Here is an 8930-nt window from a genome sequence, read left to right as displayed (position 1 = left end):
TGAAATAGAATTAAAGATTTAGACAACTAAATCTACTGAAAATAATTATTCATATATTTTAGAATTTATATATCATGAAGATATTCGAAGATGCAACTGATAGACTTCTCATTTTCTTCAAATATTTATATTCTATTATATAAATTAACATAGATTAATATTTATGTTATAAAAAATATATATGAGTTCATGTTATTCAGTTTTATTCAAAAATAATAGTATAATCATGAAATAAAATGATCATTCTTTCAATCAAACATAAAATTTTAGTAATAAATTTAATTAATAATAAAAATCATAACCTGAATCACACTTTATTATTAGCTTTAAAATTGATCCCTATTTTAAAATGAAAAATAATTAATTGCTCAAAATTATTTAGACAAGTTTTTGAATGAATTCAAAGTTGTGAAAATATTCCCTAAAAGTTTAGAAAAGTTATGGCTAAGTGTTCTTGCATGAAAGAAACTCCAAAAGCCTTATTTTCTCAAAACTCAACTGTAAGGATCGACCCTTGTGCAGGTCCGGCCCTTGGCTAAGGCCACCCAAGTAAGGCTTTTAGGCTCCAAATTTAAAAAGATTTTATATTTTTATAATAATAATATAAGTAATTATATTAAAAATATATAATAATTAAGATAATTAATAAAATATTTACCTATTTCCTCATGCCTAATAAATATTTATTTTCCTTCACTTCCACATCCCTATTAATTCTGAACTAATTATCTCATCTCCTATTAAAAATATGAAAAAATAAAAAATAATTAACAAAATGACATATTCTCTCATTTCTCTAATTATGGGCCTAATAAATCTCAATTTTTTTTATCATTTTCCAATTCTTACAATGCTATTAATTCTCAACTATTTCTTTCATTTTCAATCAACTAACAGTAATATGTATTTAATGATCTCTAACAACTATTTTTTTTCTCACGTATTTCTTTTATTTCTAATCAACTAATGGTAAGATATATTTAACGATTTCCAATAGCTATTTTATTTCCTATATATAAAACCAATTATTTTTTTTTCAATTTATAATATCCACTTTTAAATTCTTCTTCTCTCATTTGCCCTTCTTCTTTTAACTTCAATTTTCCTCTAAAGAATACGTAGAAAGTCAATTATGCTATTATCTTCATAAAGTCGTGAGCCTCATTTACGATTTGCAATAAGCATTCAGCAATTAGGTACTATTGTTCTAATCTTTGCTGACTTTTTTACTTAAATTTAGAGTTTATATTACATTGTTTTATTGTCTTTATTTTATATGATAGTTAATTTATTTGAATTGGAAATTTTGTTTGTTGCTTTTACATTAGCCATTTAAAAAATATAAAATGATTATATTAACTAAATATTTTTGGTACTTCATAATAAATATTTGAATATATCAAATCAAAAATATGAATTTAGTTATTCAAAACTTAAATTTTTTTTCTTGATTTTAATAAAAAAGTCTCATTTGAATATTTTTCTTTAAACCTTAGAGGTTATTGAGTTGCCCCTGCTCCCATGGTTGAAAGGTCAATCCTTGAGAGATGAAGAGAAAAATGACCCTTATTTCAAGCAAAGGATCAACCCTCCAAGTCTAGAAGGTTGGTCCCTAGAAGACAGAAAAGAAAGTAAGCCTCAATGGAAGCGACGGATCAACCCCCCAAGCTTAGAAGGTCAATTCCTAAAAGTCAGAAAGCCAAACCTCCACATGAAAGTGTGAGGATTGACCTTTCACATTTAAAAGGTTGATCTTTTTCAAAGCAAAAAGAATTAGTATCGAGTTATGTAGCATGGGATTGACCCTACTTGTTAAAAAATCGATCCCTTAAATTAAAGGCTCTATCCCTAGAGCGTGGCAAGCTTGCATTTAAAGTTCTCAATGGCTATTTTTTGCATTGAATCATCTCTAACGGCTCCAAGAAGACTTTGAAGTAAGAAGACCTAGAAAAACATATCCAAGAAGAAGAGTATTATCAAATTCTTAAAGATCATCATTTTCTCTCTCAACATTTAAGTCTTATTTATTGCTTTAGACTTTGAGTGCACCCATTAAGCATATTTGCCTGAAAGAGGCTTTTTAGCTATTCAAGATCTCACTATTGTATCTTGGTGAAAGGTTATACGTTAACTTTTAAAAGGTAAAGTTGGCTATACGTTAATTATTTAAAAGGTAAAGATGTTAAACCTTAACTTTGAAAAGGTTTAATAAAGTTTGTGCTTGAACCTTCAAAAGACATTTTTTCATAGTGGATTTGAAACTCCTTAGCAAGCTAAGGGAAAGAACGTAGGCAAAAGGCCGAATGACATGACTACATCTCTTAGTTCAAGTAAGCAATAGCTTGTGTGGCGTTTTGGGTGGACACTTTCACACAAATCAACTACTAACTTGATTATATCTGAGTAAACACAAATTATAACCACGAGTTAGTTTACAAAAAGCAATAGCTAAATCATAGGGCATAGCAAATGCCACACACGCAACCACTTGTTCCAAATAAAGGAAAAATGTTTTATTAATATTGAAAAGAAGTATAAAGGGACCACAAGTATAAACGCTCTATCGCCGAGCTATAGGGGTAGCCCTAAATGGTTCGCCACCAACATACCGTAACTAGTGAGGCTGCCTAACAATTCATCGAATGTTCACCCTTTATAAAGAGCTAATGAACTTTTACACCAATGCCACCAAGAATCGTTACAATACATGAAATGGGGACATTCCTTCCCTTAAGGGTCTCCGCCCTGAAGATTTAATAGGCTTTTATAAGTACACTACCAAGTACCATTACATTGTTTAAAATGGGGACATTTCCTATGAAATCCCACCTTGAGTAAGAGGACAAGTGAAGAAATTCTTAGGTGAGCATATAGATTACATGTTTTGAATATTAACTTACTTTTAACCTTCAAAAAGAATTTATTGACACTTTAATTGTATGTCACTTTTTGAAGCAAAAATTTTTCTAAGTTTGGAAGGGTTTAAAATAGGTGATTTTTATAGAACAATCTTTTGGAAATAAAAAATAGAGATAATGATTCCCTTGGTATTTAGATGACCAAAAATGATATTTTCATAATTTTTAGAGTACATTTTCTATGGTAAATGGGAGCTGCAAATTTAATTTCATTCGAACTTTTTCGATTTTGTTGTTAAAACCAAAATTTAGATTTAGATTTTTTTTATATTTCTATTGAATCCAAATGGGGATTGTTTCCTTATTTACGTTAAATATCTTAAGTAAATGGAGTGTAAAAAAGAAAGAAGAAAACACGAGGACATTTACTTTAATGGTATTTAATGTAAATAAGTTAGGTAGGTTTGTCTCAAAAACTTCATTTTGCTTCAAATGTATCGATACATGTTCAAAATGTATCGATATATATGGTCATATATCAATACATGTTCATAATGTATCAATACAATTTTTTCATAACCAAATGTATCAATACGTGGCCCAAATGTATCGACACATTTTGTTGTTTCCAAAAAAATAAAAGAGCCAAAACTATTTTTTCACACTCAAAACTATAAATACCTCACATTCTTCGATGGTTTTCAACCTTTAGCCATTTTCCTAAGGTATTTCTCTCAACTCAAGTCCTCTCAACTCATTTTTAACTCAAATTTTCATGTTTTATGATTAAATGATTTGGTTTTGAGTTGTTATGAAAAAAGGTGACATTTTTAAGCTTTGGAAACTTTAAATTTTGATTTCTAATTTCTAAAAGTATGATTTTTTTACCAAGATTGGTGATTAAAGGTTAAAGATTTATGATTTTCTTAAGCATCTAAGTTCACTTAAGGTTAGGATGAAAGATTTAAGGGTTTCTAAACATGGGTTTTAGATAGAAAATTAGTTTAGGTAAAAGCGAATAATTTTGAAAGTACCTAGAATGATTATGACTAGATTTTTGTTTTAAGAAATGATTGTTATGATTGTTGTATGATAGGAACACTTGAAAACTCCGTGGAGTACATCGAAACGGAGTTGTGATTAGAGCTATGAAAGTGAATCTCTAATTAGGTTAGTGGATACACTTTTTTAAGTATTTAATATATAAAGCTAGCATAATTTCTATGGAAATGATTGTTTAAGCATATTGAAATATTGTTTTCATAAATGGTTTATCAAAGGATTTGAACTACAAGGTTTTTATGAAGTTTTCAAAAAAATGTTCAAAAGACTAGATTTGGTAATGATTTGTGATATGTTGACACAATGATTTCATATCATTTATGAATCTACTACATATGTAAATATGCTACTATGTATTAGTTTTCAACAAGGGGGGACAAGCCTTTTCAAATGTTTTCCTTCAAAAGAGATGAATGGTATGAGATGCATGCCTGACATGACATAGCGTGTAAGGTATGATGGATGCATGAGTTCCATTTATGAGATTATGGCATGTATGTCATGAGATATATGTGTTGAGAATGTCATGTATGCTATGGGCTGAGTATTTGAATGAGTTATGAGATTATGACATGTATGCCATGAGTTGTATGTGTTGAGCATATCATTTACATGATAATTCTATTTTATAGAATTATTCTAGTCCAATTTTGTTATGAAATATTAGCTAAGTCCTCAATTTTTAATTATAATTTACTTATTTTTAGTTATTTTTATAATTAGTTTATTTTTAAGTGAGTTATTTTAATTTGATTTTTATTTATTAGTTTTTATATTTTTTGTAGGATTAAAATAGATTGGGCTTAATTTTGGAAAGTAAGGTGCTAAAAGACCCGAAAGTCTGTTTGCATATACTACAGTTTTTTTGCCATAACTTGGGTTACAGAACTCCAAATGATACGATTGTTGACCATTGGAAAGCTAAGAGATAGACCTACAAGTTTTATGAAGATTTCTTTACCCCTTTCTACTTTAAAGATAGAGAAAATTGTGTTGAAAAATAGCTAGATGTACTATATCGAAAATGGAAATTTGTAAAGATTGACAATTGATTTTTTGGGCCTCTCATTACACTTTTAAGCCCAATTAAACCATAGGTCAACTTAGGTAAGTTTAGGTTAAGTTTATTAGTATAAATAGGATATTTTGAAGAACATTAGGGGATACAACTTTTGAGAGATTCAAAAAGCTAGGTGTTGAGGCTGAAACTTAGAGATCAAGCAGAAAATATTTGTTTTGTTTTCTTCCTTAGCTTTTATTTTTCTTGTTACTCTCAATGGTTGAATTATATACAATGTTATTTGTTTTTACAATCATGAGCAGTTAATTTTTTTTTTCTAGGATTGCAATTGAACTCACATGTAATCTAAATTTTTAATCTCTTTCTTACTTATCTTCAATGGGAATTGAATTGTTTATTCCAATTTGTTCTTAATGTTTTTAATTGCTTGGCCACTAATTAAATTGATTTAGGAACCTAAACAAACTTGGGAAAGGGAGTTTAATGTAGACTAAAATTGGGATAGCAAATGATCATATTAATTGATTTGCGTATAGCATAAGGATATACCTGTAAGCTATATGTAGCTAGATTAGAGCCTAAATGAAATACCCCATAGTTTGATATAGTGACAAATAAAGTTCATCGAATGCAAATTGAGGTCAATTAAAATGTTTAGAAGTGATAAAAGACGAAAAGAGTAGTTTAGGATAAAATATTTCGCAAGTGAGAAAATAACAATAAAATAATAATAATTTTATCAGAGGAGAATTTGTGAGATAAAAGGCAATTCAGAAGTCAAGTGAGGCATAATAAGGTATTTCAAGTACCAAAGAGACAAGATAAAATTTTTAAAATATTAATATTTAACCGGATGTCGAAATCAGTCAAGAAGAATGATCATATAGTGGATCCAAGTGGGGGAGAAGATGACAAGCGCGACTCTATAAAAATATTTGTCATGACATACACGTGATGGATAGCATGTTTGCATGCTAAGAGAGTCCCGAAAAAAAAATTTACAAAAGTCGGTATTGTACCTAGAGGTACAACAAAGTTGAGTTAAACCTCGAACTAGATCAAATAGAGAATTTACGATGAAATTAAGAATTTTAAAGTCCCAGAATGGTTTAATATGGTGATTCGAAGTTCGAGGATCAATTTGAAGACAAACCGAACTTTTCGCTATCTAGGGGCAAAATGGTCATTTGCCAGCTAAGGACAAAATGGAAATTTTTAGAAAAGATTTTTGGCCCCATTTGACTTATTGGAGTAAGATTTGAGGTTTAGAAGTGAAAAATTTTAATTTCGGTATAATTTGGAGAAAAAGGGTAAAATGGTAATTTTGCCATCCGGAATCGAAAATTTAATTTTTGAAAGGATTTTGATCAAATTTAATTATTTGGAGTGTGAAATGAGTATGGGGAGTGCAAATTATGCATTATGGCAAATTTTCAATTTTTGGGGCAAAAATGTAATTTTTGAAAAGTTCGGGGGCAAAAGTGTAATTTTGAAAAATTTGCTCCACCAAAACTTTGGAAAAATCTGGAAATTTCACTTAAGACTTGGATAAGTCAAAGGGAATGCATGGTGGAAAAAGTAGGACAAATGGATGGCTAGAAAAAAAATTAAATTAATAAAATATTTAAAATATGAATAAAATAATATTATTTCATTAAACAATAAAAAAGGCATAAAAAAATCAGCCCACCCATTCTTCTTCTTCAACATTCGGCCAAGCAAGAAACAAGAGAGAGAAAGGAGAAAATAAAACCCTAGCTAAGAAATTTAAAGGGAAAATAGGTGGAAATTCAAAAATCAAGTGAAAAAAGGTAACATTTCTTAAATTTGTCTTGTGCTTTACCTTTCCCATGCATTTTCCATCATTTTTCATGGTTGAATCATGTGATTTGAGGATGATTTGAATTCTGGTCATATGGGTTTAGAGAGAGAAAGTTGTTAGATAAATTTGATTTTGAGCTATGTTAGTGTTTAGTGTTAGTTTAGCATGTTTATGAGTAAAACAACAAGAAAAATATTTATCTTCTCCATGAATTTCCCTAGGCCGAATCTAGCCAATGGTATGTGAGGATGAGGTTGACTTTATTTTAAGAGAATTGGGTGGAAAAATGATGAATTATGAGGTTGGAAATTAAATGGGAATTTTCGGTGCAATAAATTGAAATTTTTACCCACTAGGGGTAAAAGCGTAATTTATAGTCCGGACTGATAAATTGGACCAAATTCACAGTCATTGAGGTATTGTGGATATAATTGGATAATTGAAATTGAAATGGATGGAATTGGAGTCGAATTGGGGATTTTAGGAATTTACACCGTGTATAGGCGAGTTAGGTCGGACACCGCAATTAAGCGATTGTCTAGACATTTCAAATCCTATCTAGTGCATACGCATGGATAAGAGCCTGAAATAATTTATGATAAATTGACACAATTTATTGAATTTTGTGTCATGGATTATGGATAGGTGGTGAGTCAATTGTTTCGGGTAAGAGACTGCACCCGAGGGCGGAAGATAGGAGTATTTCTACTCCTAATACTGTGAGTAAACTTATTATCGTCTTAATTATCTAGAGTAGTTTTATACAATTGTGTGATTTTATGAAAAATGGGTTTAAATGGTAAATTGCTATGTTTTAAGAGAAATTGTGATTTTATAAAATGATTTTATAAATTTTCTGAAAAATCGAATATTGGTTTTGAAAATAGAGTAATTGGAGACTGCCTGCTTGTGTTGTAAATTTATGGTTTTAAATTGAATGGCTTATGACAATATATGAGCATGAATGGCTAAACTGATTTTGGTGTTAGAATTATTTGTACTGTGTATTCAGCCTTGAGAGGCTAGGTTGCGATAAATTGCCATGTCATGCAGAAAAAGATTTTATAAATCAGGTGGTAGATAAAAGATTAGCTACTGCAGTGGTGGGGGGTTCCGTGGGCCAGCCTATTAGAGGGGCACGGTAAACTCCTTTATATTCTCACCTCGATCGTAGAGGCGCGTAGGGTATCTCCTGAGGTGGGCTTTTTGAGTGCACTTCACGTGGACCACCGCGTGAGAGTGAGACTCAGCCAACGCCAAGGAACGGCTATGTTTCAAAATAAAAATATGATTTATGCGAAATATGAATTTTTAACAGCCTTGGCGGACTCGGTTGGATGCCCTGCGCAAGGTATCACTGAGTATGAGTTTTGGCACGAGCCAAAGTTTTAAGAAATTCATAAGCCAAGTTGATTACTCGATTTATATGGATTGATTTTATTTGGTTGAAATGAACTGAAAGGTAATGAAATTACAGTATGATGACTTATTTTAATTGTCTCCATTTACTCGGCTTTAGATACTTTAGATGGTATCTGTTTACTCACTGGGATTATAAAATCTCACCCCTTCTTCCTATACATTTTTCAGGCTCAGGACAGTTTGTAGATAGTCGAGTAGGACGAGAACTAAGCTCGGAACTGCATTATAGAAAGTAAGAGTTCACAGTCTTACATCCTCTTGGTCAATTGGAGCCCACGTGTCATTGCAGATCAAAACTTATATTTTGGTTATCTGTATTTCTATTCATACAATTTTTACTTTACTTTCATGTGCGAAAAATTATTTACGAATATTTCTATAAAAATTTATTTTATGAGAAAATAGAATATTTTATTTATTATTTTTGAATAGTACTAGTTGTCAACAATTTGCTTTCAAATGAACGTTTTAGATACTTAATTGTTTTTAAATCATTAAATATATATTTTCTGCTTACCTACTACATTTTTAGCAAGTTTTGAGATTTTTGACGAAAAATTACGAAAATACCCCTGTGAGCCAGAAAATAATATTTTATTGTTCTTATTTGAAAATGACTTATGATTTTTTTGAAATGCGAGATTTAATAACTGTTGCTCACCGGGGAGATGCGGAAGTTGATGCTAAGCCTTGCGAGGTTTCAATCGGCATTCGGGGTGAAGAATGTCTGTCGAGGCCTCGCGGC

At 30.4% G+C, this 8930-nt stretch overlaps 1 long non-coding RNA gene across 1 annotated transcript; it reads left to right on the top strand.

Annotated features, from left to right (window-relative positions):
• On the top strand, positions 6712–8382 carry LOC108662901. The gene is made up of 3 exons (XR_001928759.1): positions 6712–6752; positions 7409–7482; positions 8354–8382. It is a non-coding gene; the product is annotated as an uncharacterized LOC108662901 (long non-coding RNA).

The sequence above is a fragment of the Theobroma cacao genome, chromosome 7 (genome assembly GCF_000208745.1).
Source record: "Theobroma cacao cultivar B97-61/B2 chromosome 7, Criollo_cocoa_genome_V2, whole genome shotgun sequence".
NCBI lineage: Eukaryota > Viridiplantae > Streptophyta > Magnoliopsida > Malvales > Malvaceae > Theobroma > Theobroma cacao.
The sequence above is the reverse complement of the archived record's forward strand: the minus strand, read 5'-3'. Positions and strand labels throughout refer to the sequence as shown.